The 27,453-nt window shown below is 42.5% G+C and overlaps 1 protein-coding gene across 2 annotated transcripts in view; it reads left to right on the top strand.

The window, feature by feature from the left end:
• Positions 1–27,453, top strand: part of WDR25 (WD repeat domain 25) — a 685,641-nt gene that overhangs the window by 208,925 nt on the left and 449,263 nt on the right. The gene's annotated exons all lie outside the window — the stretch shown is intronic.

The raw sequence follows: 27,453 nt of genomic DNA, 5'->3' as shown, positions 1-27,453 counted from the left end.
TCTGAAACTAATGCCTGCAACAGCAGATCTTGACGTTAGCGGTTCATCTCCTAGGCAATCAAAATTCAGTGGCTGACTGGAACTCTTGCTACATCAGGGAATCCAGTGAGTGGAAACTAGATCCAACCCTCTTTTCCAAGATCATGTGGAAGTGAGATCTGTATCAGATAGATCTTTTTGCATCTCAACTGACCTACCAGTTAGTTACCATCCTTCTTCAGTTGGAGACTGGACATCTTGGCACAGTCGACGGATGCCTTCTTGCAGAAGTGGACTTGTCTAAATTATGCCTTTCCCCCCTTCTCTATGCTTCGGAGAGTAGCCCGTCAGGTCCGGAGACAATCAGGTGAGTTAATCCTGGTCTCCTTCCTGTGGAGAATTCAGACTTGCCAGGGATGCTGGCAAGTGTCAGGCCTTTAAGAACAGGCTTACGACCTCATCGACAAGGCTTGTGATGACTCCACTCACAAGAGATATTAAGCAGCTTGGAAAATATGGTCATGTTGGTTCATTGCCAAGGATCTAAATCCCTTGGACAGCCGAAAAAGTTCATCTCCCAAATGTTTTAGCATCCTCAGTGATGGTGAACTCTTACAGATCACAGATCTCTGCTGGTCATCTTCCTGTAGGTAACAGGCCAGATGGAAAGCATCCGTTAATATCCAAGATTTTGAGGGGTATGAGGTCTTCAGCCTCTCTTCAACCTGAGTATTATAGCCCTTGGGATATTATCCTACTCCTTACATTTCTTAAATCTTGGCCTGAGAATTCTCTTTTACCAAAAAAGCAACTTTCAGCGAAATTGGCACTTCTACTTTGTCTGGTTTCTTGTAGGTGTGAATTGAATGTTTGAACCCTTGACATGGCAGGCAGATCATTTATTCCAGAGAGTGTAACTTTTATCATTTCCAAATGGACTAAATCAGCAACTAAACAGGTAGTATTCCAAACAATTCCATGAGGGCAAAAACTTTGTGTGTGAGAACGCTCAGGACCTATCCTTTCGATGTACTCAGATTAATGGATCTTTTTTGTATCCTGAGAGGAAAAGCGGTGAATGACAGTTCTAAGTCTTATAAATAGTGTGATCAACTTGACCACACACTAAAAGTCAAAGACTGTATCTTGAAGTTTAGAAAATATTTTTTAAAAACTCAAAGCCAAATTAATATAAATCAATCGTAGAAACATACTGTAAAAATACAAGATTATTAAAGGAAGACCAAAACGGCTTACAATATAAGTCCTTATCAGCAAAGACCATATGAGATTTTCAGTGGCTGCCATGCAAAAGATGATAAATAGAATCTGGCAGGTAGACGAATTATCTTGATCCTTCTCCTCATGCATGAAAAAGATTTGCAGCATCTAACTAACCCTACACTGACCTAAGAGTAGGAGAAATCCTAATAATCCAATAAGCAAGAAAAGGTGTCAGCATCAGAACCTGAGTAGAAGTTCTGTACGCAAGAGTTCATGTATAGCATGAAGCCACACAATCAGAAGTATCAGGAGAGATCTGTACCTCTCTACGTCTAAAGGACATCTAAGTAACTTCGAGGTGAGTTCACTAATCAGAAACACACAGAAACTTTGAGACACATGACCTCACATTAGTCAGCCTTCTTGTTCCAGTTTCCTATGAAGGTCTCAGTGCCTGGTACGATAGTCCCATCTTCCAGTCTCTACTTCTGAAGCGTCCTTGGCTTCCTCCCTTCGACAGATATCGCCAACTTGTAGCACTCCCTTTGTTCTTCATTAAATTTAATTGACCTTGCCAACTCTTTCTCGCCTCACTGTCCTACAAATACAGTGTTTCTTTACTAACTATGAATGCTTTGGTTTGCACCTGTGAAAGAAGGAAAACATGTCGAAAACAGCTATCATGTTCAATATTAAATGTCCCAAATGTAAGCTTATGGCCCACAGCCCTGCTAACTTAGTTGCTTACTTCTAGAAGCATAATATTTATACAACACACATATAATCCTGCAAATAAATCAATGATACGGAGAGTTATTCATTATACACTATATTTTTTGTGAATGCAATTTATTAACTCAAATGACAACTGGTCACTTATAAACACTGCACTAACAAACATATAGTTCATTTTTTTTCTAGTGCCTGTCAAATGCACTGCCTTAAAATGCATTTTAGCGCACCCCATACTATCTAAGCCTATAGAAGAGTATTGTTGACTATCCAGTTGTTCTCTAAAAGAAAAACGGTTAATGTTCACACGCGTATATATCAGAGCACGCAATTATTGCATTTTCATACTAGTGCACCACGTCATTGATTATAATTATATCACACATACACTTATGGCCAAAGGGCACATATATATGGCCTGGTCAGTGTGTAAAAGGATGGAGCAAAATGATGCTACTCCATGTGGTTCATTGTCTAATAGAGTCACAGCTCCTCTCAGGCATTCAGTCGGAGGTGGCCTCAAAGTAGTTTGCATTAGGAGCTCGCCTTATCCTAATGGCAGACTGGTCTGCCGATTCCGTTTAAGGAGTTCTCCAATAAACAAGTAAATAACCCTCTTCCAATGAATGTTGCTAAGCTTTAAACTTACATTATCTGAAGTCTCCAGTCCTGTCACAGAATCGAAAATGTCATAACATATGTGAGCTAGAATTTTCAATTGTATTAAGGACACAGAGGCGAAGATTACCCCACCTGCAAATTGTAGAAGAATGGATAGTTTCTATTGTGATGCTGAATTTACATGGTTTGATGGTTCTTATAATGTTATTATTAATAATTTATTTATGAAGTATCCCATCCAAGATTAAAGTATAGTGGTTTAGTTGCTTGTATTTTCAGTTTCAGATCAAAAGCAAGAATGAGTTTCACAGTTTTGACAATCAAGAGAAGTTCCTTGATGTCACTCAGTCTGTTTATAGAGCTTCAAATGCTCTTATTGGTTATTGGACAGATTAGCACTGGGATTTGTAGTTCAAATTGGAACTTTGGGTTTTGTAGTTTTACTACTGCAACTGTAAGGTTAATTGCATGTTTGGTTACCTGGCTGCTGTATTAATACATCAACGAGGAGAATGCGTAATGTGAAACCTCTGTGTCCTTAATAGAATGGAAAATTAATGTTCACAAATGTTATAAAATGTTTGATTTTATATTTTGATGTGAACGGCAGCACGGAGAAGTGCAAGCAGATAGCATGTGATAGTACTGTAGGACGTATTCATTTGAAAGCTGAACACAAGTCTCGTTGTAAATATGGCAGGCATATCAAGGGCTGCTTCGATCACAATGAACTAACACCTTTGTCTTCACTAGCTCCATAGTCAGTTCTGCTCCACATACTCTGGATCATGGCAGCTATATTTAATGGCGAATTAAACCTTCGAACGTTGTAATCTGCCGCATGCTGCACAGACAATAACAAGGTTTACTCAGATTTCCAGGCGGCAATAAATGGCATTAGTGCACCACATTCTTGTGTTTCACAATCTCAGTCACATAGAAAATATTGTCATTTATTTGTTCCATTAGCAACACAATAACAGCAAAAATAAACGCTCTAAATCTAAGGCCCAGTTATGAGTCTGCACTGTCTGCAAACGTTTATCTATTTTTTTCTTCTTGAATTGTATATCTGCTCTTTGCAAGTGTAACATTAAGCAATCCCAGATAATTCAATGTTGTGAATTGTGTAGTAATCCTGTGCTTTGGGGACAGTCTGCGCAGCCAGAGCTGCTGACACCTGTTTCGATCAGCAGGGAAGACGCACCATTCTTGATATAAAACTTGTTTCGTTCTTCGAAACGGCCTGTGCTGAGAGTGTTGCTTTTTTTTTTTTTTACAACATGGCTATTTCATTTCCTTTTGGCTTGATTGCTGAACTGATATTTTGGAAATTGAGGGACAGGGTTATGGCTAAAATATGCTTGTTTCTCTTGGGTAGGGCACTGCATACCAACATAATTTACCGTAGTTTTGTCATCTCCTCCTTTTGTAGACAACTCTATTTTAAATATCGTACTGTTCGGTGAAAGGCCGAAAGAGTCGTCATTTTGCAGTATTTGGATGACATACATCAGTCTCTTACACACCCATGATAATATAGTAAAAGACGCTAGGTGGCGCTAAAGTGCTTTCCAGCGCGAAATGCGAAATATTGCGCAGACTATGGAAGGCCCCACTTGCCGATGTAAGTAGCACGGTCAAGTCCACATTTTCGCCGTATTTTCTTTCTTGTCACATACCCTCAGTCCTTAGTTTGTAAAACTGTAAGTGTCAGGGTCCTCGTCATTAGGGCACTGCAGATTGCACCACAGATTGCCTCCCTTGACGGTATCAACACAACGAGTCATCATCACATTTCTACAAGTGTGACATTTCAGACTATTCCAGGTCACCACCGCTGTGAGAGTAGCTTCGTCGGAAGGGCACTTAAGTGCCAGTGCCAACTGCCAAGCACCGGAAACCACCAGCTCAGATTAAGCATTGCTTTAAAATTACATAATTTGGCACCAGAATTCGAGTCTTTTTTTTTTTTTTTACAACTTGAACACCCCAAAAATCACTGATTTATGTTTGGCTATTTTGCTGATTACTTCGTCCAAAGTGTAAATCAAAGGCATAACACTAATGAATTAGCTATCACACACTGTGCAAAAGTAGTCGCAAGACAGCAAATAGCACTTCTGATAACTATGTGCACAAAATACCCCTCTTAAGCCCCCCTACCCCCCCCCCCCCCACCCCCCTCCCAAAGATGCGCAGGCGAACCCAAATCTTTCATAGGGGGCGGCGAGGATTGCGCGGTGGTGCTGCTGAAGGGAGTGGTGGTGCTCTCCTCCCAAAAACATTTGAAAATAGAGGGCAAAACAGTGCATTTTTACACCTGTTTTCCAAATGAATATTCAAATTCTTGAGTGAGTGTACACTCCAAGCATTCCATTATAGACCCATTATCGCACTATTTTTTGGGACAAAAGTTATTGAGGCGTGTATGGCCATCCTGCTCCAATCACATGTAATGTAAAATCTACTATTTGGTCACCCTTGATAAAAAAAACAATGGTTCCCTTGGAGGAAGCAAAATAAGCCTTTGTTGCCTAGGCAAATATAATTATCAAAAAGATTTTACTGTATCACATAATTTAAGGTAAAAGTACGTTGGCAATTAATACAGCAATCAATGTAGATCTTTTCAATATGTCAAAGGTGCTCTGGTGAACGACACAGTAAAAAGTGAATCAAGTGAGGATGAGTGAGCAATACGTGATGTGACAGATAAAATAAAGGGCATTTAGAAGAGTCTGCATTTATTCAAGTGCATTAGCTGACTCAATTTTGGAATCCATTACACAGCGGGTAAAAATTTGGTTAAATCTACATGTTAAAGCGTCATCGTTTCGACCCCTTTTATGATCTACGTTCCTGGGGGTCTTTAGCAGAACAATAAAGTAGCTCCTATAACAAGACAAGAATACAAATAACTCTTCATGTGTCTCTTTATTATGCTGTGATCCACCTAAGATGACTGCCACACAAGGAATCTTGGTACTTGATGTCCCCATGTTGTTTGGTAGCCATCCAATGCACCTGGGCGACGGAATGTAAATTACTCAGCCACAGATTCCCCCGATGTGGCATCTTAAAGTTATTGACTGGCAGCTAGGAAGTCGTGAGTTAGATGAAATGGATCAGTGGGATGACATATCATGACAGGATGCTAGCAGGCAGTGTCCTTACTCTCTAGAGAAAAGGGCCACCATCTTCTCTCAGAATGAATATACAAAGTCCACGTCATCAGATCTGCGCAGTTTATATAGTGTGAATTCAACCTGTAGGCATTAGAGTGCTTTACATGAACCTCACTTATACACTTACATTACCCAAGGTCAGATTTTTTTTATTGTCAGGGTGGATTTAAGTCATTTGACCAGAATGTCGAGTGACGCCGAGACTCAAACCTAATTCTCCAGTTTCAAAGTTGGCATCTCTAGCAATGACTGTGCCCTGTCACCGGTTTCATCCATGTATAATCACAGGATGCAATTGCATACCTTTCCAGCATGATTTGTAGTGCTTTTACCTCTTTTTCCTCCTGACTCATCCAACGCCTCCATTTTCATTCTGAGAAGGACCTACACAATTTGGCATGGTTGATTCCGACATATGAGATGCTTCAATTGAAGTGGAGGGGTAAGACTCTGTGCTGTGAAGCCAAGGAAGGGCAGACAGCTGACCAAGAAACAAGCCTGTAGTAAGTTCCACCTTAGGCCCATTGTGGTCTCTCCCTTATTTTAGCCAAACGGCCCGTTTTAGGCCACATTTCATTTGCACACCACATGTAACACATGTATTTTCATGCCACACATTTATTTTAGAAAATTGGCTGCACATGTTATTATTCAGTTCATCTTCTTAGGATCTATTCTGAACATTTCGTACAAGGTTGAACAACACAGTGCTCTGTTCTTCTGTGCTCGGTAAAGCAACATCTCATAACATTCAGACATAACATGGGCAAAGTTGTTGTTTTCTAGAAAGGCACTGATTATCATATATAAAGATGAGTGTGCCCATTTGAAAAACAGAGAGGAGGATTCATGGAGAGGGAAAGGTCTTGGAACGGGTGCACCAGCTTTGCATAAACACCTACAATGATGCAGACCACCTTACTAAAATACCAGGTATGGGGCTCTGCGCTAATCCCAGATATCACTGATATATTTTATGCTTGCGTAGTGAGGGTTAGGTTTAAACAAATATATCCGTTACCATGATAGGGTTTTTCATTGTATACAGTTTGCTCGTCATGCTTTTTACTCTGCTTAGCTGTATATGCTTTCTAATCGCAGCAGTAATGCCTCATAATAGACAATGTTAGTTTTAATAAATATTGTAAACTTTCCTCTTGTCTTTCTTTTGTTTATTATGGACATGCATAAGTGAGAGAACAAAAGGTGATGCTCAGTTTCCACGGTTCCTTTGGGGACTAGAGTGTTGTGTTCTACATTGCCAATCCACTTGTTACTCTGGAAGGTTATGAGTGCAAGTGAGGCACTACAAGCTAGCCAACTTTGGGCCCATAGGTACTGATGTAGTAGGGTAACGCAGTCCCTACATTATGATGTCCTGTGGACCCAGGCATAGTTCTGTTGCCAAATAGAATCCCCGCAGCAAGCCTTCTTGCCAGGGTGTCTGCTGCCTGAAAGATATGCAAATCTGTGTTATTAAGTCAGTCTGCAAATGTACAGGCTCCTTGGGAGCTGGTATTTGCTTTAATTTATGGAGTCACTTGAAGGATATTCTTTTTGAGAGGTATTGTAAGGGGATCAGATGAGCTGTGAAGTACATGCTTGTAATGGACAATTATAAAAAATGTTTGAACCAAGTACAGTCTGCACATTACTCAGATCTATATTTTGGAAGCACTTTTTTAAAATCTTATATCTAAATATGTTTGTGCAGTTTGTGGCAGCCTATCTTATACTGTACTTAACGCTGTTCATATTTGCAGTGCTTTCTGTCACAGGCATGGAATTCCTAACACTAAAAACACACAAGTAACATTTCCCCACTGCACCAACCAGAATTATATTCTGACTGCACCAACCAGAGCTCATTTCTGTGGCTCTCTGGTTACACACACAGACATGATTGTATTAACCCATAGAGGTTTCTCAACATAAAAAGTGCACCTGATTAGATTAACTTGCATTTCTTTTTTCATTGAAGGTGCGTGTTATTTTATATTCAGTTACTTGAAGGTGAAATACCAACAAAATAGTTACAGAATATTTTGTTTTTTTTAGCCAGGCCTTTATTCGCGCCCCCAAGCTCACTGACCCCACCCCCAATGGAGTCAGGATCACAGTTGCCATTCTTTTTCTGATGCACTTCGACCGCTGGTGGAGAGGAAATACGCGCCATTTCGCCATCAGTGGCTGTATTTGGTGCACAAAGTGAGGTGAATGGCTTAGTCATTTACTTTGAGTTCAGAAGGACATTAAAGAATTTCAATTTCATGGTGGAGAGATTGGCTCACCATTTGTTATAATAAAAAGTGATTTTTGCTTAACGCTTGATGTTTTTTTGATCACTTTCTTTAGGAAAAGCACTTTACATCAAGCTCTGTTTTGCAGTATTTAGTCTATCTAATCTGCTGCTCTTTTCATTGACTTTGGAAGTATTAATTTTTGTTATAAGCTTCTGACTTTTATTCAAACGTATGCAGGCATTAAATACTAAGGTTAAAATGGGTGATATAAGTAAAAACAAAATATAATGTATAAACATTCCTACCTTGGGGTCCGATTTATATTTCAAAATTAAACATGCAGTTTAACAGAATCACAAGTAGACAAATACTGTTGTGAAATCTGCTCGTATTTTATCACCAAAGACATACATTTATAGTTAAATGTTTTGCTACATTTCATTTATATTTATTATTATGGTCTGGTGCTTGTGGTGTACGCTATCGTTGGAGAAGCATTCCCCAAAATGTTGTTAATTGTAAACAACACACGTTCAACGCGTCATTTAAATTTGAAATTTGAACGGTTGGTAACTGAAAAATTGAGGCACAGCTGGATGAGGGTGCGAGGTTTCAAAAACTCCCGCAATTGATTGTCTTGGTACAGACCTCGTAAGATGTGTCAGTGTCAGAGTGTTAATTACAAGTGGGAAAGTGGGGGTTGGCTACCTGTGGTGGGGGTTGCTGTAAACATTGTTGGTATTCGCAAACATATTTCAGGCCGGAGAGAAAACACATATAGTAACTCATTTTACTGGAAGGACTTAGAACATTTCCTTGAAACACTTTTATTTAATACATTTTTTGATCAGCGCATGCAGTTATCCACAATTGCATCTATTCTTGATACTGAGAGAGCAGAAATACTGCTGGACAGTCGGATTACTGAGCAAACAAGCAAAGATTTAAGGCATTTCCACTAGGCCAGATGGTTTGTGATCAACCTTACTTCAAATAGCAAGTTGTTCTAGGATTTGGAAGCCGCAGACGAGAAATAATCAGCTCCCTTCTTGGAGTATCCTGATTTTAGGACAGACAAGAGAATGGGAGGAAGTAGACCAAAGAAAGCAAGGAGGCTGGCAAGCAATAAACATAGTTTGATGAATGTAGGGCATTGAGCTTAGCAGACTTCTTGGCAGATGTGTAGACTTTTTAATATGATACACTTTGCCACAATATGCAGTGACATTGCTTGAGATGGTGAGCATGAGTATTGGGTGTTGATGTGGAAGACCTAGTAAGAATCTGACAGACATATTCTAATAAACAGAAGACCTCACCAAAGCATGTTGCTGTAATCCAGATGAGACCCAATAACTGCCTGGACAACTGCGAAACGAGAACTGGCTGATAAGAGAGGAAAAATCTTCTTGAGCACTTTGAGATAGAAGAAGCATGATGCTGTAACTTTCACAATCTCAGCGGAACAATCCAGATTTACACCAAATGTAAATCCGTGGTTGTGAACAGTGGGAACAGATGTGGGACAGGTTTGCAGAGATGACAGCCGCCAATGCAAGGTCCATATGAAAGGGGAGGCTCCTATAAGCAGGACCTCCATTGTGTCCATGTTCAGTTTCTGTCAGTATATAGTCGCCCAGGATGCCGCAGCAGAAATACTTGTCTGAGAATTAGTTTGGGCCGTAAGCACCCCCCGCGTTCATTCTGAGGATGATTTGAGTTTGATTTGCCCAAGCCATGATCTCAAGGCAAAAGGATTTAAAGAGACTGCAAAGGATATGCCACCACCGCCCCTTCATATTTCATGGGGTTTTGTTGAAGGGGGTTCTCGAGAGAAAGGGTTTTCCACTTGCAGGAGATAAAAGGTAAAAAGTTACCTGTACAACTGCATCTTTTCACATGATTTACTCGACCATATTTTCCACTTAATTGAAAAGCTGTACAAATACGTTTTCCCCGTTGTGAGAACCCCTTGAATTGTAGGATTGTTGTAGACTCTCAGGAATACCACTGGGATTCTTTAGGGCAGGCTATTCCAATGAGTAGCTTCCTGTGAGTAGATCAGCCTACCAAATTAGAAGCTTTTGATTGGTTGAATAAATGTATGTGTACCTTAATTTAAAAGTGTCTCTTTGAGATGAAAATGTGTGTATTATAAGCTGTTGTTTGGCGAAAATGGTTACATTTGCAAAATATATTTAAACCTGATATTTGAGTGACATATCATGTGGGATCGGTGAGACTTAATACACCTATTACCTTGGTGCCAGGGACTGTCTAGTGATGGCTGTTCTGTATTAGTTGGTATTACCGAAAAGGTTGGAGACCCCTGCTTTAGGGAGACCCAAAAGTTCGAAAATCTACTTCAACCCAAGGAGCAAACCATGGAGACTGGGTTTTAAGACCTGCTTTCTGAATCGGGTTCAAGATAACTAATTGAGATTTTTTTGGGGGGGAGGAAGTGAGGAGAATAGACCCTCTATCATCCATTCAAGTCGGGTCCCACTAAAGGTCTGTAACCTTTTTCCACGGCAGTCCCTGTGAGCCATTGCACATTTATTATGCTAACTCCCCCACCCCAAACTATTTTTTATTTATTTATTTATTTACCTTTTTTTGTTTTTCAGTACTCGTGAACATAATCAACCGATTCATCTTTCGTTCAACTTTTTTTTGAATTTCAGTTGATTTATGAAAGTTAAAACTTAGATACTTTTGTGGTTGATCTCTCAGTGGGACCCTTTTGTATAATCACATACAACTAAACTTCAGGAGCAAGAAACTCAAAAGCAGGCTTTAGAAGGATAATTGATATGTTTGACATTACTCGGTATGCATGCACTGAACTGTTACATGTTTCTACTGGATGTACAGCAGTACTGTACAGCTTCGTCTTGCTTTCGGTTTTTTTGCAGTGTTGTTGTCAAGGAGACATAAATCTGTGACAAGCTTGGTGTTTTTAAAGATCCCTGCCATTGCTTAGACTGTGCTGAGGTTAGTTTTACTAATACAATCACGTTATCCAAATATTCTCTCATTTGAGAAGAAGAAAGACAACATTTTCTTACTAGCCTGTCCCTCATTAAAGCCTAGGAGTGCATGGATCCAATACTGACAGAAAAAAGTTTCAAATCTCCTTTAAATCAGTTATTGGCAGAGCTGAAAAAGCAAGTAGAGCCATGTCACTGTGCTTCGGTAAGGGGATCGTAGATCAGCAGTAAGAAGGACTAGTTGTTTTGTTTGTTATACTGCTTTATTTGTACTTTTAACATTGGATTTGGGCTTGGAACAGAAACTCCAAAGTCCCGGTCCGATTGACTAAGTTTCCAGTCCCGATCTGTAGGGGTAGGGGGGATGTTCCTTCTCCACTTCAGTAGGGTCATAGTATTCGTCTCCGGAGTTGGGGTCTCCCCAGGGTATTCCTCACTCTTCATGGAGCATCCCCCTCGATCAGGCAGGGTCCGGCCGGAACTCCCTACAAGAAAACAAAAGGATAGGGTCAGTTTCTCGTACTGCAATCCTGTTACGGGGCCCAAAGGTAGATAGTGAGGGGAAATTGGATCACCACAGTGTCGTTGCTGTCGGCGCTATATATGAGGAGTGCTCGGGCGTGACTGTACATCAAAAGGGTATGACTACGGGGCTAGAGCTTTTCTTTCACACCCCACGCCCAGCCACACCTCTCCAGAGGTGTGGCTGGGCGATACGCCGGACCGTTGGCCTCCTGGCTCTATTTCCTCTTGTCGAAGTCTGCCGGTGGTTGTTCGCTGGTCGAGTTCCTCAGCTCCTCGTCTGTTTCCGTTCGCGTCTGCTTCTCTCTCCTTCTCTTCCGGGTTTCCCGGCTCTCTTGGTTCTCCTCCCCTTTTTCTGCTGACGCATCCTTCACTGATTGGTTCCAGTTCTGCGTCATCATCCGAGGGGGCATTGTCTCTGACAGTAGACGGCCAGTTAAAGGGGACACCGCTTCTTGAGTTCTCCTCCGATATCCATTCGTCTGGGGCCATATATCTCGGACTTACCTGATATCCAGGGAAGAACAAAAACTTCATAGACAAAACTCAGGGCCCCTACACCACTTCATCCATCTAACACATCAGCTCTACCATCTACGGGGACTTTAACCTCATTGATAGCCTAAGTACAAAGAAAAAAAGTGACTTATTCCTCAACTCATCGATACTTTCAACATGGGGCAACAGTCAACCAACTTAAATAGAGGCCACATCCTCACACCAGTTCTCTTAACCTCACCAACAATCCATTGCTAATCACCCATACCCTTGTAATAAACTGATTGTCACGCCAGTCCCATCACCTTGCTTCATGTCCAGCCAACACATTGAGGTGAGCTGAAGCAAGAACATAAAACTGTTGGGTCATTCAAGGGCTACCCCATGGAAAATAAACAGCACAAACATAACTTTCGCTCTCCTCCCCCTTACCAACTTACATACATTAAAGTTAACCAATGTTCATCCAGAATCGAAAAGCTATTGTACCTTATTGTTGTGGTCAGGCTGCAGACATCAATGGGCGACATAACTTTCTCACATTCAGCCAGCCAGTCAGTCTCTGATATTTGCTGTTAGTTTCTACATGTTAGATCTGGCATTTCTTGGCATGGTTACCCCTGCCTTTTTGCCTCTACCTCCTCTATTTTTGATGCTGTGATGGGTTTTGTTTTACTGGCTTAGATGCTTTGGGAACTTTGCCACTGCTGATCAGTGTCAAAGTGCAAGTGCTCCCTGTATAAAGTGTTATGGTAATTGGTTGTCCATAACTGGTATGTTTGCCTTACTAGAAAAGTCCTTAGTAAAGTGCACTATGTGTGCCAGGGCTGGTAATGCAAATGCTACTAGTGGGCCTGCAACACTAATTGTGCCACCCACACAAGTAGTGCTATAGAGAGATCTCAGGCCTGACACTGCAGTGCCTGTGCGCAGTTTGTTGACTGCCTTGTTGTCCTGACAAGTGCACCCACTTGCCAGGCCTTACCTTCCCTTTTTATGCACATCATAGTAGGCCTAAGTTAACCCCCTGGGCAGGGTGCAGTGTATGTGAAAGGTAGGACATATACGGAGGTGTGTACCATGTCTTCACAGTGAAAGGCGGCTAAATTTGTTTTTCACTGTTGCAAGGCCATCTTGCCCATAGGACAGAATGAGGAATGCTGTGTCCCATGCTTCCACCATATCTTCCCATAGGCATAAGATGAAGAGATGGAGTTTAGTGTGCCTGAACTCAGAATTTAATCACACATCTTTTTGTGAAGATGGTTTTTAAATTGTGTGCTTAGAAACCACATTTTTAAAAGTGGCTGGTTTCTTGTCTTGAACCATTTTTTGTGCCTCTGCCTGGTTGTATATGCCTGCCTGGGTTTAGTTGTGACAGGGTCTGGGAAGTGTCCTGACCCCAGGGAGGAGAAGGTGAGACAGCAACAGCCTGGGCCTGAATTTGATGTAGGTGGGAGGAGTAGCCCCCTGGATGTGAAGAGGGCTGTGTTGCTGCCACAAAAGGATGGCTCCACCTCCTGCTGAGCGTGTGGGCCCCAGACCCCCACTATCAAAGGAAGAAGGTGTGCCCTGGCAGGAAGGCACCCAGAACTGGTTTGGACTGGCTCAGAGCCCCTTGAACACAAAGACTTCAAAGGCATCTAGGGGTATAAATGTAAGAGCTGAAACCCCTGAACTAAAGACTGCAATCCATACTGGAAAAGGATTGAACCTACTTTGTGATCAAGAGGAACCTCTGCCAAGGAAGAACAGCTGAAGAGACTGCCCTTGTTGTGTGTTCTGGGGCTGGCCTGCAGTTTGCTGATTTGACTAAGGAGAAGACAAGGGACTTTGCTGTGCGCTGTGTCCCCCTGCTTGTGAGGACTTTGCTGTGTCCTGGAGTAGCGTGTCTCCAAGGGCCCGAGGAGAGATGGTCCCCTGTTGTGGAAACTCAGGAACACAAAAGTTTCCAACCGTGTCTCAGCGACGCTGTATGCGTGGTGCTCTTGCACGCCTAAGACTGCTGTGTGGTCTGTGGTACTGTTTACAAGGTGCTCCGTGATCGCATTGCCCCAGCAGCGTGAAACATCGTCCACGCTGCTGCCTTGCTGTTGTGGCCCAAGCGGTCATCGTACCTGAGGCAATGAGTAAAGATCACGCCACACCGGCCCGAGCCGCAACGTGCTAAAGGACTGTTTGAAACTAAGACCCGTGTCTCAGCGAAGCTGTGTGCGTGGTGCTCTTGCACGCCTGAGACTGCCGTCGCGCTGCAATGATGCCAGGTAAGTTCTGAACGGGCCCCAGATATCCTTAGGCCTCGAGGTAGAGGGGACAATGCTAGCATACACTTCACTTCCCATGGAGCAGGAAGCTAAACTGGCCATCCAGTTCTTAATTGTGGGTGCGGTCTTGTTACCCCAATGAATGGCTACTTCTCTTTTGGCCAGTAGTAGACATATGGCTGCAAAATTGCGAACTTTTTTGGGGAACTGAACCACATAACCTAGGAGGGCAATCTCGAGGAGTGGTTCTATGGGTATGTGAATCATGTTGCTCAGTGTTTTGTGTACTTCAGTCCAGTATGAGTATATACGTGGGCAAGTCCATGCAACGTGGGCAAAGTCAGTGTGTGCTGCATTGCATTTACGGCACGTGTGTGATTTAGAGGGGTCTATCCGGTGGATGCTGGCTGGGGTGATGTACATTCAACAAAGGAATTTAAAATGGATCAATTTATGTCGGCTATTGAGGGAGACGTTTTTCGTGGCAGCACAACATGCTATCCACTGCTCATCCGTTATAGGATTGCCCAGATCTCCTTCCCAATCTCTTGTCATCATTTAGCGGGATGAGAGCAGCACAAGATTTATACAGTTTGGAGATAAGATGGACCCCTTTAATATTGTCAATGACCAGTGAGAGCAGGGTGAAGGATTAAGGTTCCAGGGGAAATTCGGGAAAAGTGGCGCACAGAGCGGAGCGTACCCGCAATAACACAAATTTATCCATAAAAGTGACTTCGGTGAATCGAGATGTGTCATCAATGTCAAAGGCGTGACCGTCAGGGAAAAGGTCGCCCATTTTAGCGATGTCAAGTTTGGCTTACGTACGTTGTATGAGTCACTCACCCGTGATCGGCAACATTCTGGCATTGGGGAGTGACAAGGAGGTTGAAGAGGGTAGGTGTATTTGTGATCCGTCTTGAGTTTCTCCCATGCCCAGCTAGTGGTGGAGACCATTTGAATGTCATTAGGGTCCCGAGGAAGGCCCTTGGGTAAAATGGAGGCCAGTGTCTCAGGGAGGACCAGATCTGATTCCGGACGAAGATAAGGGATTCTGGCGTCTGGGTGGTACCACGCATGGGCGTAGCTGCATTGTGAAACTAAGTAATAGAGCTGTAAGTCAGGAACCCCATAACCCCCTCTGTCGTAAGGGAGAGTCATAACTCACCAACGAACTCTGGCCCACCTGTCGCTCCAATCGTATCAAATGGGAACGGAGTGTCAAAAAAAACCTGTTGGGACGGGGTATGGGGATGTTGTGAAAGAGATATACAAATTTTGGGAGCACAATCATCTTGATGAGGGCAACACGACCTGCTATGGAAAGCGGAAGTCGGAGGCACTTGTCGATTTGTGCTTCCAGAATATGAACAGCCTGGCCATAATTAGGGTGGATGATCTGCTCGGTGTCCAGGTGGATGTGGATACCCAAGTATTTGACGGAGTCAGCACACCATTCCAGAGGAAACTCGAGTTCCCAAGGCTTCGTGCTGGCAGTAAGGGTAAAGATCATGGATTTGTGCCAGTTGATGCCAAGGCCAGAATACAGGCCAAAGCGAGTAATTTCACGGATGAGGGGGTCTAAGTTAACCTGTGGGTGTCTGACGTAAAGAATGGTGTCATCAGCGTATAACGATACTAAGAGAAGACCTGTGTTGAATTGCAGGTCTCGGTGCAGGTGTTTTCTTGAAAGTGACGAATCAGGGGGTCCGTGGCCAAAATAAACAATAGGGGTGAGAGCGAGCAGCCCTGTCTCGTGCCGCGGGATAACTCAAAGGTTTCAGAGAGTGACATGTTCAGGCGGAGCCGTGCTGTGGGGCGATTGTATAGCAATGCGGTGGTAGCAAAACAATCAATAGGCATCCCCATACGATGCATGATGGATATAAAAAAGGAGCATTCCATAGAATCAAAGGCCTTTTCGGTGTCTAGTAAGATAGCGGCTGCTGGCACTTCAGGGTTTATCCTATGGAGGGTAGAAAATAAGGTTCGTAAATTGAACTACGTGGAGCGGTGAGGGACAAAACCGGATTGGGCGGGGGAAATTATAAACTCCATTAGCTGGGAGAGACGGTTCGCAATAACCTTAACTAGGATTTTATAGTCTAAATTTAATAACAAGAGGGGCCTATAGGAGCCACAGAGCAGCGGATCTTTACCCGGCTTGGGGAGAAGAATTATAACAGCCTCGCAGAGCGTGGGCGGCAAGATCCGTCTCTCCAGGGCCTCCGCGTAGACCTCCAGAAGTTGTTGCTCAGCCAACTAGAGACCCCCAGTTCTAACAATTAATAATTGGGGAGGGCAGCGAGTGCAAGACTTCTTCATCTATGTCCGCCAATAGAATCATGATGAGATCAAGTGTTAAATGTATGCTGGTGATATCTATCCGCACAATCATCTAATGTACTCAAATGTCCACCACATAGAGATTGAAGCCGTCTCTCCTCATCCCCTCCAACATCAGTACCAGCAAACATTGTTTTAAGTATGACCAGCTTTATACAGATTTTCCTTAAATTGTGTACAGATAGGTGATTTAGATGCTCTCTTCCAAATAAGATTCTGAGAAATCTGTTGACCATTGCTCAATATAATTAAATGTTTGGTGAGGTTGATCTGTCTCTGGCAGATAATACAGGTGGGATATCACCATCAGTCTTCCATGGCAATGATGTTTCCATGTGCCTCACGTTGTACTTAGTTGTGGTGAGCCCAGTAGAGTAATTGAGTGACTGTGCACAAATCCCTTCAACCTACCCGGAATTCTTTAGCACATTGGTCTCTATTTATTAAGATTCTGCTGCAGAACAGTTCTCCAAATGTAGAGGGTTGTCCACTCCCTCATCGTAAGTGTACGTTATTTGTCATTTCTGGGTAACGTCTAGTTATTTTCTATTGGTAGCTGTGGGGTTGGGAGGCTAGTAACTAGGTGAGTTCCTACAGCTTTATTCCAATGATGTAACATCAGGTTTGTCAAAAAGCACTAAATAACATCAACAAATTAGACCATTTTTATGTGATTGGGTCGCATGTATAGATCCTAAATATCAGTGTGGTCTGCATCCAGCAAGAGAAGGATCATTTGAATGTTGTTGCATGTTGTTTATAATATTGTAAGCTAATCTAGTGTTGTCCCCAGTCTATTTGGAAGGATTGTGTGAAGATCTCATGTAATAACGGTTGGTATAAGCCAGCCACACAGTTGAGGCTCCTTCTTTGGCTTTGAAATCAGAGTAGGTATAGACTCCATTATAGAGGTCGTGACTAATCCAATATTGAGAAAAGAGTTAAAGACTTTAGTCAGGTGTGGTGCAGAAATGTCACGGCATGGCTTGTAGAAGGAAGGCAGGAAGCTGTCTGGTCCCAAAGTCTTGTCGTTCAGGAGTTTATTAACAACATTTACAAACCTCCTAGTCAGTAATAGGTTCTTCCAGCCCCTCTGACAGATCCGAACCCTGTGGGTGTACTTCCTTAAGAGTTGGATCACAAGGTTCGATGCCATAGAGATTAGGATGATAATGTACAGAGGCATCTAACACTGTGTGCTGAGTTATATATTGACCCATCATACTCTAATGCTTCACACATAATAACAGGTTCTGGCAATTTAGGTTTATAAGCCTATAATGTAGATTTTCCCCAGCTCTGGGGTGCAGAAAATCTGGATTTTATTAAAGACACAGAGGCTAATATTATTGCAATCTCCTTTATTGCCACTACTCAAAGCAGCCCCTTTAAAGAACACAGAACACTACCAAAAGGTCCATCACAATTAAATGCCAGAACCCCCAGTCATCTTTCTTCTTTTTAGTGTACTGCAACATATCATATAACATGCACAAATTCAACATTATCTATCGTGCAAACATAAACACAGTTTATAATAAACAAGTCCAAAATCCAAATCCAAGGTTAACACTTTTGCAGAAAGTTCAACTACATCTCTCATCCTCTGTAGAATCCAATTTCTTTCGTCTACTTGTTTATTGTTAATTGCAAGTTTAAAGGTTTTACAACAAACAATAAGCCGCAGTTTCAACAGGGTTAAAGTGAAACAAATGAAAAATTGCATCATTTGATCTTTCGCACACCTCAAAATGTCTTACAATTCACCCCCCAGCATAAAAGCTTTTGAAGATGACACACCCCTCAAAGAAGGGGCACCAAGCAGGCTAACATCCACACCAGAATTTGTCATCCCTTCCTTCACCCAGTGAGCAAGTGTAGAAGATGCAGCTTTATGCGGATGTCTAAAATAAATAAGCAACTGATCCTTAGTAATAGATCTTATCTGTGATGTTCTCCTCTCATACTCATTGACACAACGTACCACACACTAATTATCATGCTTATCAAAATATGGACAGAATATTGGCATTGAATTTGTTTTTGTTTTTTTATTTGAATGAAAGCACACTCCCTCAAATGACAAAATCATGCTTGAAACATCTAGCACCCTAATGTCGGAAACCCTCCTAAATGACATTAGACGCACAAAAATTGTTGACTTCTGAGATAACCCTTTCAAGCTCAAAACATTGTTAGCACATAAACCTTCCAGGTACTTCATAACTTTAGATACATCCCAAACAAAATTCTATTTAGAAACTCTCAGTTCCGAAATCTTTATACTCCCCAATAATCTCTCTGCCAAAACATTGTCTAACCGTAAAGCCATTAAGCAAAACATGTACTGCGTCAATTGCTGACCTATGTACATTAATCGTCCTGTAAGAGAAACCTGTCTCAAGCAGTTCTGAAAAAAATAAACCACATCTACGACATCCACTGAAATGGGATCAAAATTCTTTTCCACTCGCCAGCAAACCCATGTCTCCCAAGCCAATCTATACATCTTCCTTGGAACTGGTGTCCAGGACTTTTTAATAAAATTCATAGCATCTCTTCAAAGCCCTGGCATATCCCGGGCATGCCTGAAATTTTCCAAGCCACCAGACCCAACTGTGCTGACATGACCATATCTTGCCTCTCTCCTAGTGGTTCCACTAGAATTTCCTGAAATACTGGCAATAGAATTGGCAATTTCACTGACATTTATAGGAGTATTGGATACCAAACTTGTGGCTTCCAAAGAGGTGCCACTAACACCACTGTCTCCTTACACTTGCGTACCTTCAAAGTTACATGAGTAATCATTGAAAAGGGTGCAAAAGCACAGGGCCTGAGGCCTCTCCATTTCTGTCGGAATGCATCTATCCATGCTGACTCCAGGTCTGGATGCCAGCTGAAAAATCTCTGTAACTGGACTTCAGCTTATTTGCAAACAGCTCCACCTGACATGGACCCTTAAACTCTATCAACTTCAGGAAAACTAATCTGTTCAGAGTCCATTCTCTTGAATCTCTGTAGTTCCTTGAACACCAATATGCCTCCATATTGCTTAATCCCGGAATGTGCTCTGCATACACTGAAATATTCTGTCTCAAGCAATACTCCCTGAAAACCTTTGCCAGATCAGCAAGATCCTTTGATCTCCGACCCCCTAGCTTTTTCACATACCCTACTGCTGAGACATTGTCCCTCCTCAGGAGGACCAAATACTTCACCTTGTCCTTTTTTAAACTCCTTATTGCAAAGGACCCTGTCGAAAGTTCCAAACAATTCATGTGGAGTTTGCTCTCCTCCTCTGACCATACTCAACCTGTTGAAATCGCACCACAACGCGCTCCCAAGTATTCTAAGCTCGCATCCGATTCTATAATCATTTTGGGATTCTCCCCAAAAATAGCTTTTCCATTCCATGCCTCCATTTAACAACCCTATGATGTAGACTAAGCGTAACCTAAGAATGGCTTCGATAATTCTACTGAATTGTTGTAATCTTAGAGTTAAACGGGTGTTCCAGCTTAGTGAGGAATTAAACAGGATCCCCAAATAATTAAAGGTTTTTGTCTTTTCAAGCTGTACACCCCCCATATGATAGATCTTGGACTTGGTATTGGGATGTCCACAAGTCATCATTTATGACTTTGAAAAAATTCACCTTCAGATCTAAGTCTTTCATGAAAGTTAAAAAGATGTCCAGCAAAACTTGTAGGCGATTAGCTGTACGAGTAATGAGGACTGCATCATCTTCATACATTAAAATTGGTATGGGTTGGGTTACCATTCGAGACATATCCTTTCCCTTACAGAATAAGTAGTTCTTATTTCCATTTATATAGAGTAAGAATAGGAAGGGGACCAAAATACACCGCTGTCTCACACCCCATGTAGTTCTAATTTGGGAGGTACATTCACTTAGTAAACCATATCGGACCTGAACCGATAAGTTGTGATGCCAGCGTCTTTTTAGGGGAATCAAATCCTTTTCCACTCCCATCTGTTCAATTAAGACCCAGAGTCTCAGTAAGTCTACTAGATCAAAAGCACTGGAGAGATCCATTAAGTCTAGGTGTGAGACACCCTCTTACCATGACATATTTCCCTGCCAGGGGGTAGAGCTTGAGACACTGTTCTACAGTGCCGATTTGTGGTCTAAAACCCTATTGTACCTCTGTTAGAACGTTATTGTCCAGGTTTTCAGGTGAGACAGGAGTATCTGGCACTGGAACCAATCAATGAAATTGGTCGGTTTAAGGACAGTGAAGATCTATGACCCTGTGGTTCCTATAACATTTGTTAACAATGGTGCCCATAGTTTAATATTTGTTTTAAATATATCAACTGGCACACCATCTGACCGGGGTGCATTCCCTCTGATACTCTTTTGAATTGCTCAGCCCAACTCCTGAACTTCTAGTGAGTTGAGAAAGCCCTGCATATTATGTAAATTCATATGCTTCATGTTATCTAATTCGCTTCATTTATTCTCCCTATTCTCCAATTGAAAAAATCTTGAAAAATGGATCACCCATAAGTCTGCTGGAATTAAGGACTCAAGCCTAGGGGTATCATATTCAGAGATAAAAGGGTGAATTACTACCTCCTAAAATATTATATTATCTATCGCCCTCCCTGCCTCTGGAAGATCGTCTCAGGCTTTGCGTTGTATCTCACTAACCTTTAAAGTAGTTTTATATAGTCGCCTAGCATCTTTAATTCCTTGGCTCGAACATGGGCTGGCTTGAAGTGCTGCTTCCAACTGCTTTTGAGCAACCCCACAGGCTGATTTGAACCGTATACACAGATGTACCTAGAGTAATACCAGAGTTAGGATTAGTTTATCTGAGATAAACTTACAGATACCTTTAAAACCATTTCAAATAGTACTAGGATCTGATTCGTATGATAAGTAGGCTAAAGTAGGGTCCATATTCTCACCAACTACTTTTCGAGTAAAAACTACTGACTGCTTTTGTCCCATTTTAGTCATAGCCCTTTATTCTTGAAGTAATCTATCCCCTGCCATCTTTTTGCGAATCTCCTTGATTTTATGATAAATTCCATACAGCAATGAGGGGGCTGTGATCACTATACCACTTGCTAGAAATGTTAAAATCCACAAGTAAAGAGGAAAAATCAACTGGCATCATAATAAAATCAATGGTACTCCCTTCAGAGTAAAAGTGAAAGTCGGTACAAGATTACTTCTCCTGTAGATTGTATCAGTGGTGACAACTAAATTATATTTAAATATGAGTCTTTTTAAAGTCTCCTCATTAACAGTATGTTTTAAAAAAGTCAATTTTTCACTCTTCAAATCCTTAAGGCCACAAACTGACTGGCCATTATATTCACATCTGGGGATATTAAAATCCTCATCCTAGATTAATAAAACAATACAATTGTTTCCTGGATAAAACTATCAAATTGCTCTATCACATTGCTAAGGCTGTGATTACAAATGTTGTAATAACAATTGAAAGGAAAGTGGTTTGACCAAGAAATGTGGAGACGACTAGACTTCTGATACTCGCAGTATAGGAATTTGCACAGAGATGAATTTGTGCAGGCCTCCCTCGGCCCTGCCAGCAGCTGACGATGAGGCTTGCTGAGTAAAAGTCATTAGTGTGAAGCTTCTCTTTCATCTAAGTTTATTGCCAACATATAATATCAAAGTTCCTAACATACAAGAGCCAGTCTGGATTTATAACTTTAGTACATGCCCCCACAATATACCAAGTAATGAGACTTAAACCCCCAGGAGATGAAGGTGTCTTTTTACCTGAAGAGCTCTTTATTTCAGCCAGGGGTGAATGAGAGTTTTGGAACAGAATATCAGATTTGTTTTCAATTTGTTAATTGTACTTGTTCGCCTTTGTATGGGATAACAGTCATTCATTCATAACCAGCATTTCAATTGGCTTAAAAACGTTTTCTGACAGAAAAATTACAACAATCCTACATTCCAGCTTACGGTCTTGAATCCCTCTCATAATTGTTACAGGTGTTTGTTGAGAAACAATTTGGTCTGTAGAAGAAACCAATACGATGTGCTTGTAGTCCATCTTATTTTTTCCCCGGATAATAAAGACGTTATAGTAGATTTTTAACAAGCATTGGATTCCTAAACTTTATCAAAACGCACTCCCCTTTTAATTTCATACTAGTTTGTGTGACCCATCCGACTCTACAGGTTAAGAGGATCTCATTATACAACATCATTATAACCCACTTTGGTCCTTAACCATTGAGCAGTCTTAGGTTATAAAGCCAAGCCATCCTCTTTTGACCTATTTGTTACCAGTGGCATATCTTCTAGCACAATCACATAGGGAGTGCAATCTGGTTGTAGTTGCAAAGTCTCTTTACAGGTGCAATTTTTAGGATTTTCCACCCCTAAATTACGGGGAGGTAAGCGAGGTCCTTTTTTTTTTTTACAATGCACCCCTTTCCTGTCACACACCATTTAGTTGCAAAACAAGTCTGGGGTTTTTCTGTGATTCCTCGTTTGTATTTCTGCCAGAATTGTGTGTGTCTAGGTCCTCGACTAAAGAACGGGTCTACATTTTTCAATTGTTGGGTTCCACCAGTGTCACTTTTATGTTTATAGTCAGTAATTGTAGATAATAAGTTTGCTTGTGCCAGTGATTTCTTTAGCAGGACATAGTCTTGGATTCGATTTTAGTGCAAAAGTCATTCATTAGAGAGCCTGTTTGCATCAAAAGATTGATTACAAAGTTCCAAAACACAAATTTGGGTATCCTTTGTTACCTCATTTCTGATGTTATTCTCCAGTCTCCATCTGGGAATTGTGCAAGGATCGAAGCCATGAAGGTGTGGATTTCCTTGCAGCCATAACAAGCGGGCATTGTACAGGAGCTCACTTTCTGGGTGCTCTGGCCTTAACCTCCCTTCTCTTTTTTTGAAAGAGGTGGGCTTGCTAGGATTGGGATATGATCCCTAGGGGCATCCTCATTTTCCAGTCTAATATATGAGGTAGAGGGTTTGGGCTTGTTGAGCAGTTTTGTCCCCACCTTTTCACCCTGTATAGCTCTTTCAGGGCTTTTCTGAGAATTTTGACGATTCACCTCGCTATTAACTTCAATAGTCTTATGTTCTAAAGGGGGATTGTGGGATTGCCACTGTGCAGCTTCAATTCTTTCCTATACATTTCCAAGTTCAGATGATCTCACTCTCATTACAGTAGTGAGGTAATTAGCGATGGAGGTCTTTTGGGCAGATGGCTCTCCTTCTCCCTCTTTTAGGGACATGTCATTTCTTTTTCCCATGCTTACGCCAAGAACAACATTAAAGGTGTAAAAACCTGCCTTGAAGTTGTGCAGGTGACCATGGTGGGTTTAAATATCAGAGCCAAGAGGGGTGGCAGAGCCCAGCCTCTTCCAGGCGCAGACAGGCCTACTCCTGGTCCAGTTTTTGCCTGAGCGCGTCCCGCCCTGCAGGCCTCAAGATATGCACTTGCTCAGTGCTAGGCCCCGCCTCCTTGCCAACAGCAGAAGTCTGTGACCCATAGACCCTGCCCCAAATGTCTCCATAATTTATGGCACTTTTCTCTCAGAGGAAATCAAAAACAGCACATTTTTAATGCAGTGTGCAGTACTGTTATTGCTAGAAACATGTCTGATCATTTGGCTGTGTCAGCAAATGCACTTAAGTCAACCAGGTGAAGCTCCTGATCAGGGGTAACATTTTTAATTAAGGTGACTTTGAATCCATTTGTCAATATGTTAATCTTTTTAAAGAGTAAGAAAGAAATTACAGCACCTCTTTATTACCTTCGGGAAGACCTAGTGTTGGAAATGGTCCTTAAAAACCTCTACTTAGCTCCTGCATGTTCCAAAAATAAAGTTTGGCATCCCATGCTACTTATCCTGATGCCTTTCTATTAGTGGGAGGGGATTGAAATACAAGCCTTATAGAGGACATGGCTGAAACAGCAGAACATTATTATACATGAGTGGTTTATGGTATTAACCTAGTAGTAATGCCATTGATTAAGCCTTGCCTGCATGGATGAGGTATAAGGAGGATGTTACGTGAATGTCAATTATGTCTTCTCATTGGTCGCTTTGTGGGCGAGGCAAAGGCAAGTCAAACTTATATTGATGGCTACAATCCAGTCCCAGTAGATTATTTTGTGGTCAGCATGTAACACTTTTGTTAATGCGGAAAGTTTAATGTTCTATCAATGGAAGGAAGTGATTACTTACTCAAATCCTAATGTTTTCATTTAGAAGGCCCCACCTTTTATGATGATATTACAAAGCCAAATAAGGTAGAATTGGATACAAACCAAAGATTCTAGATACAATAATTTTAATTTAAAGCATAGCTGGTGTGCGGCTCCAGGAAGTACAGACTTTTGTGCTCATATATGAACTGATATTAAATCTGTTCTAATTCTAATACCATGAAACCGTCTTTTTCAAGGTCTGATAGCAAAGGTACTAAAAGGCGGAAGTGTATCCTGAAAATCTGTGGCTTAGCTTGGAGAAATTAGAATGACGTATTACAATTGATTCACTTGACCTGATCATATTACATACAACTGAGAGCAAAACATGCGGGAAAAAGGGTAGCTTAGACACAGAATGAGTAGGCTGTCACATAGCTCCTGAAGAAATTTTTGGAAGCTGGTAGTGAACGGATCTAATGACTGAGAATATTCTTCTATCTAATTGCTTCAGAAATGGAATGGTGCTCCATTTCACCCAACAATTTAAAGGTTTACCAAGTAATGAATCAGTAGAGATTGAATTCACGAGTGCTGATAATTTGATAAAGTGGATTTTGGAGGATCAAATAGTGAAAATAACAGTAATAACATTAAGGACCAGGAGGGCTCCTGGCCTGGACAGGTACAAAGTGTGGTGGCAAAGCTTCATTAATCGGTATGTCAATCAATAGCGTGCAGTGGCTCCCTGTCTTCTTTTTGGACAGAATCTCCTATAAAACTGATTTTTAAGAAACGTGACAGAGAAGGTCCAAGTGCATATCATTTAATTTCCCTTCTTGATACTGGTGGCAGGATCTTGCACAGGCCAGTGTGTTTCATCTAGAGGAGTAGACTACTAATAATAGAGTAATCTCTTTGGAACAAGCCAGGTTTAGGTCTGCAATGAGTGCTTTGGACCATATTTTTCTCTCATGAGATCTGGCTTGGAATTGATGGTGACATGCAAGGGTGATCTGTATACATATTTTGTGAACTTCTGTGCAGCATTTGATTCCATCGATATGGTTCTGTTGTGACATAAACTGAAGGTGATGGGTACCCAAGGGGGCTGTGGTTTATGATTATTCAGCTGTACAATTTCACTTGGGCCCACAGTTAATTGCCTCCCTTGCTTTTTTCTGTTTTTTAAAGATCCTCTCTGGGCTCTCAAGAACCCACAGAGTTATTGCCATGAAAGTGGCCTTAAAATGTATTACTCTCGTCTTTTATGCTCACAGAAACAAGGTGGGCTGCAGCATCAACTGAACTTATTGAATAAATAGATTGACAATGGTCACATCAAAATCCCAGACACTGATATCTGAGAAATGTAGGAAACTGACTTGATCCATAGGTGTGGCCTAAAAGGTCCAATTATAGAGTGACCCTGGGAAGGGCACTGTTATGCGAGAGATAGGAAGTGAATTCCTCCTGGGAGCGGTAAACAATGTACAAGGGGACCTCGCACTCAGGGCAGGCAGCCACAGAAGCAAGACACGTTCTGCTCTTCGTCCCTGATTGCTAAAATAATGAACCGGGTTCGACAACTACTAAATAATTTCTGGGTCTGAGTTACAATGCCGATCCACACAGCTGTCCCCACTTAAATCAGCTATTCATCTCGCGAAGCCATCAAGAAGCGGATCATTAGCGCTTCAACGATCTTGTTTTTACAAATTCACTGAGCTGAAAAAACAGTTAATCAGTTAGTTCCGGGTGTAGCAGCAAATAGGAGAGGAGTGGTTGCCAAATGTTTTTCGGGCGTGAGGATAGCGGTAATAGGGATGCATAAACGTAGCTAGTCATGTCGCAATACATCATATCTCGTAGCCAAGCCGCCACATGATGGTGCCGAGGTCCCAGGGGCGTGGCTAAGCACGCGATGGAAGTGGACGTGCCCGGGTAGAGCTCCCGATCGAGCCCTCCTGCCCCGGGCCGTTTCTCCGCTGCAACAATCCTAAACGTTGCGGATTTGGCCGGCGGGCCCTCCACGGAGCCTTCTTCGCCACCTGGCCGAGTTTGCGGCGAATCGGCGGTGGAACACCGCGCCGACCCTGCGGACGAGGCCGCGACCGCTCTGCAGGACGCGCGGCCCGCGGCTACGCGAGACCGGGGCGCTGCCCTGTCCCTTAGGCCCGAGGCTGCAATCTGGGGAGGAGCTACCGCGACGCCGAGCGGCGGCCTACAACTGCGGCGAGGGCGGCCTGGCGACGGGGGGGCTGTGCTTGGACCCGCCTGGGGGACCCCCCTGCAGCGCCACGGAAAAGACAGTGACGGACAACGACACCCCCCTGAGACCGCGTGACCGCACCACTGGCGACGGGTGGGCCTGCGCCCGAACCCCAACGACGACTACCTGCACAGCACAGGTAGCTGCAGCGTCCTACGAAGACTGGAGGTGCCGTGGGGGAGCAGCGGCGGCAGCCCCCCCGGATCTGGGGACACACGCACGGACCTGCCTCCCGGCGCCACACTCTGCCGGGACAGGGGACGCACTGAGGCGGTTCTCCTCTTGGTGCCCCTAGCGCTTCAGCAACACGACGCGCCAACACACGCTGCCGCCGCCCGCGGAGCCCTGGAACCGCTGTGGATGCGCCAGCCTGGGCCTCCTTG

Source organism: Triturus cristatus, chromosome 9, assembly GCF_964204655.1.
Source record: "Triturus cristatus chromosome 9, aTriCri1.1, whole genome shotgun sequence".
NCBI classification, from domain to species: Eukaryota; Metazoa; Chordata; class Amphibia; order Caudata; family Salamandridae; genus Triturus; species Triturus cristatus.
The sequence above is the reverse complement of the archived record's forward strand: the minus strand, read 5'-3'. Positions and strand labels throughout refer to the sequence as shown.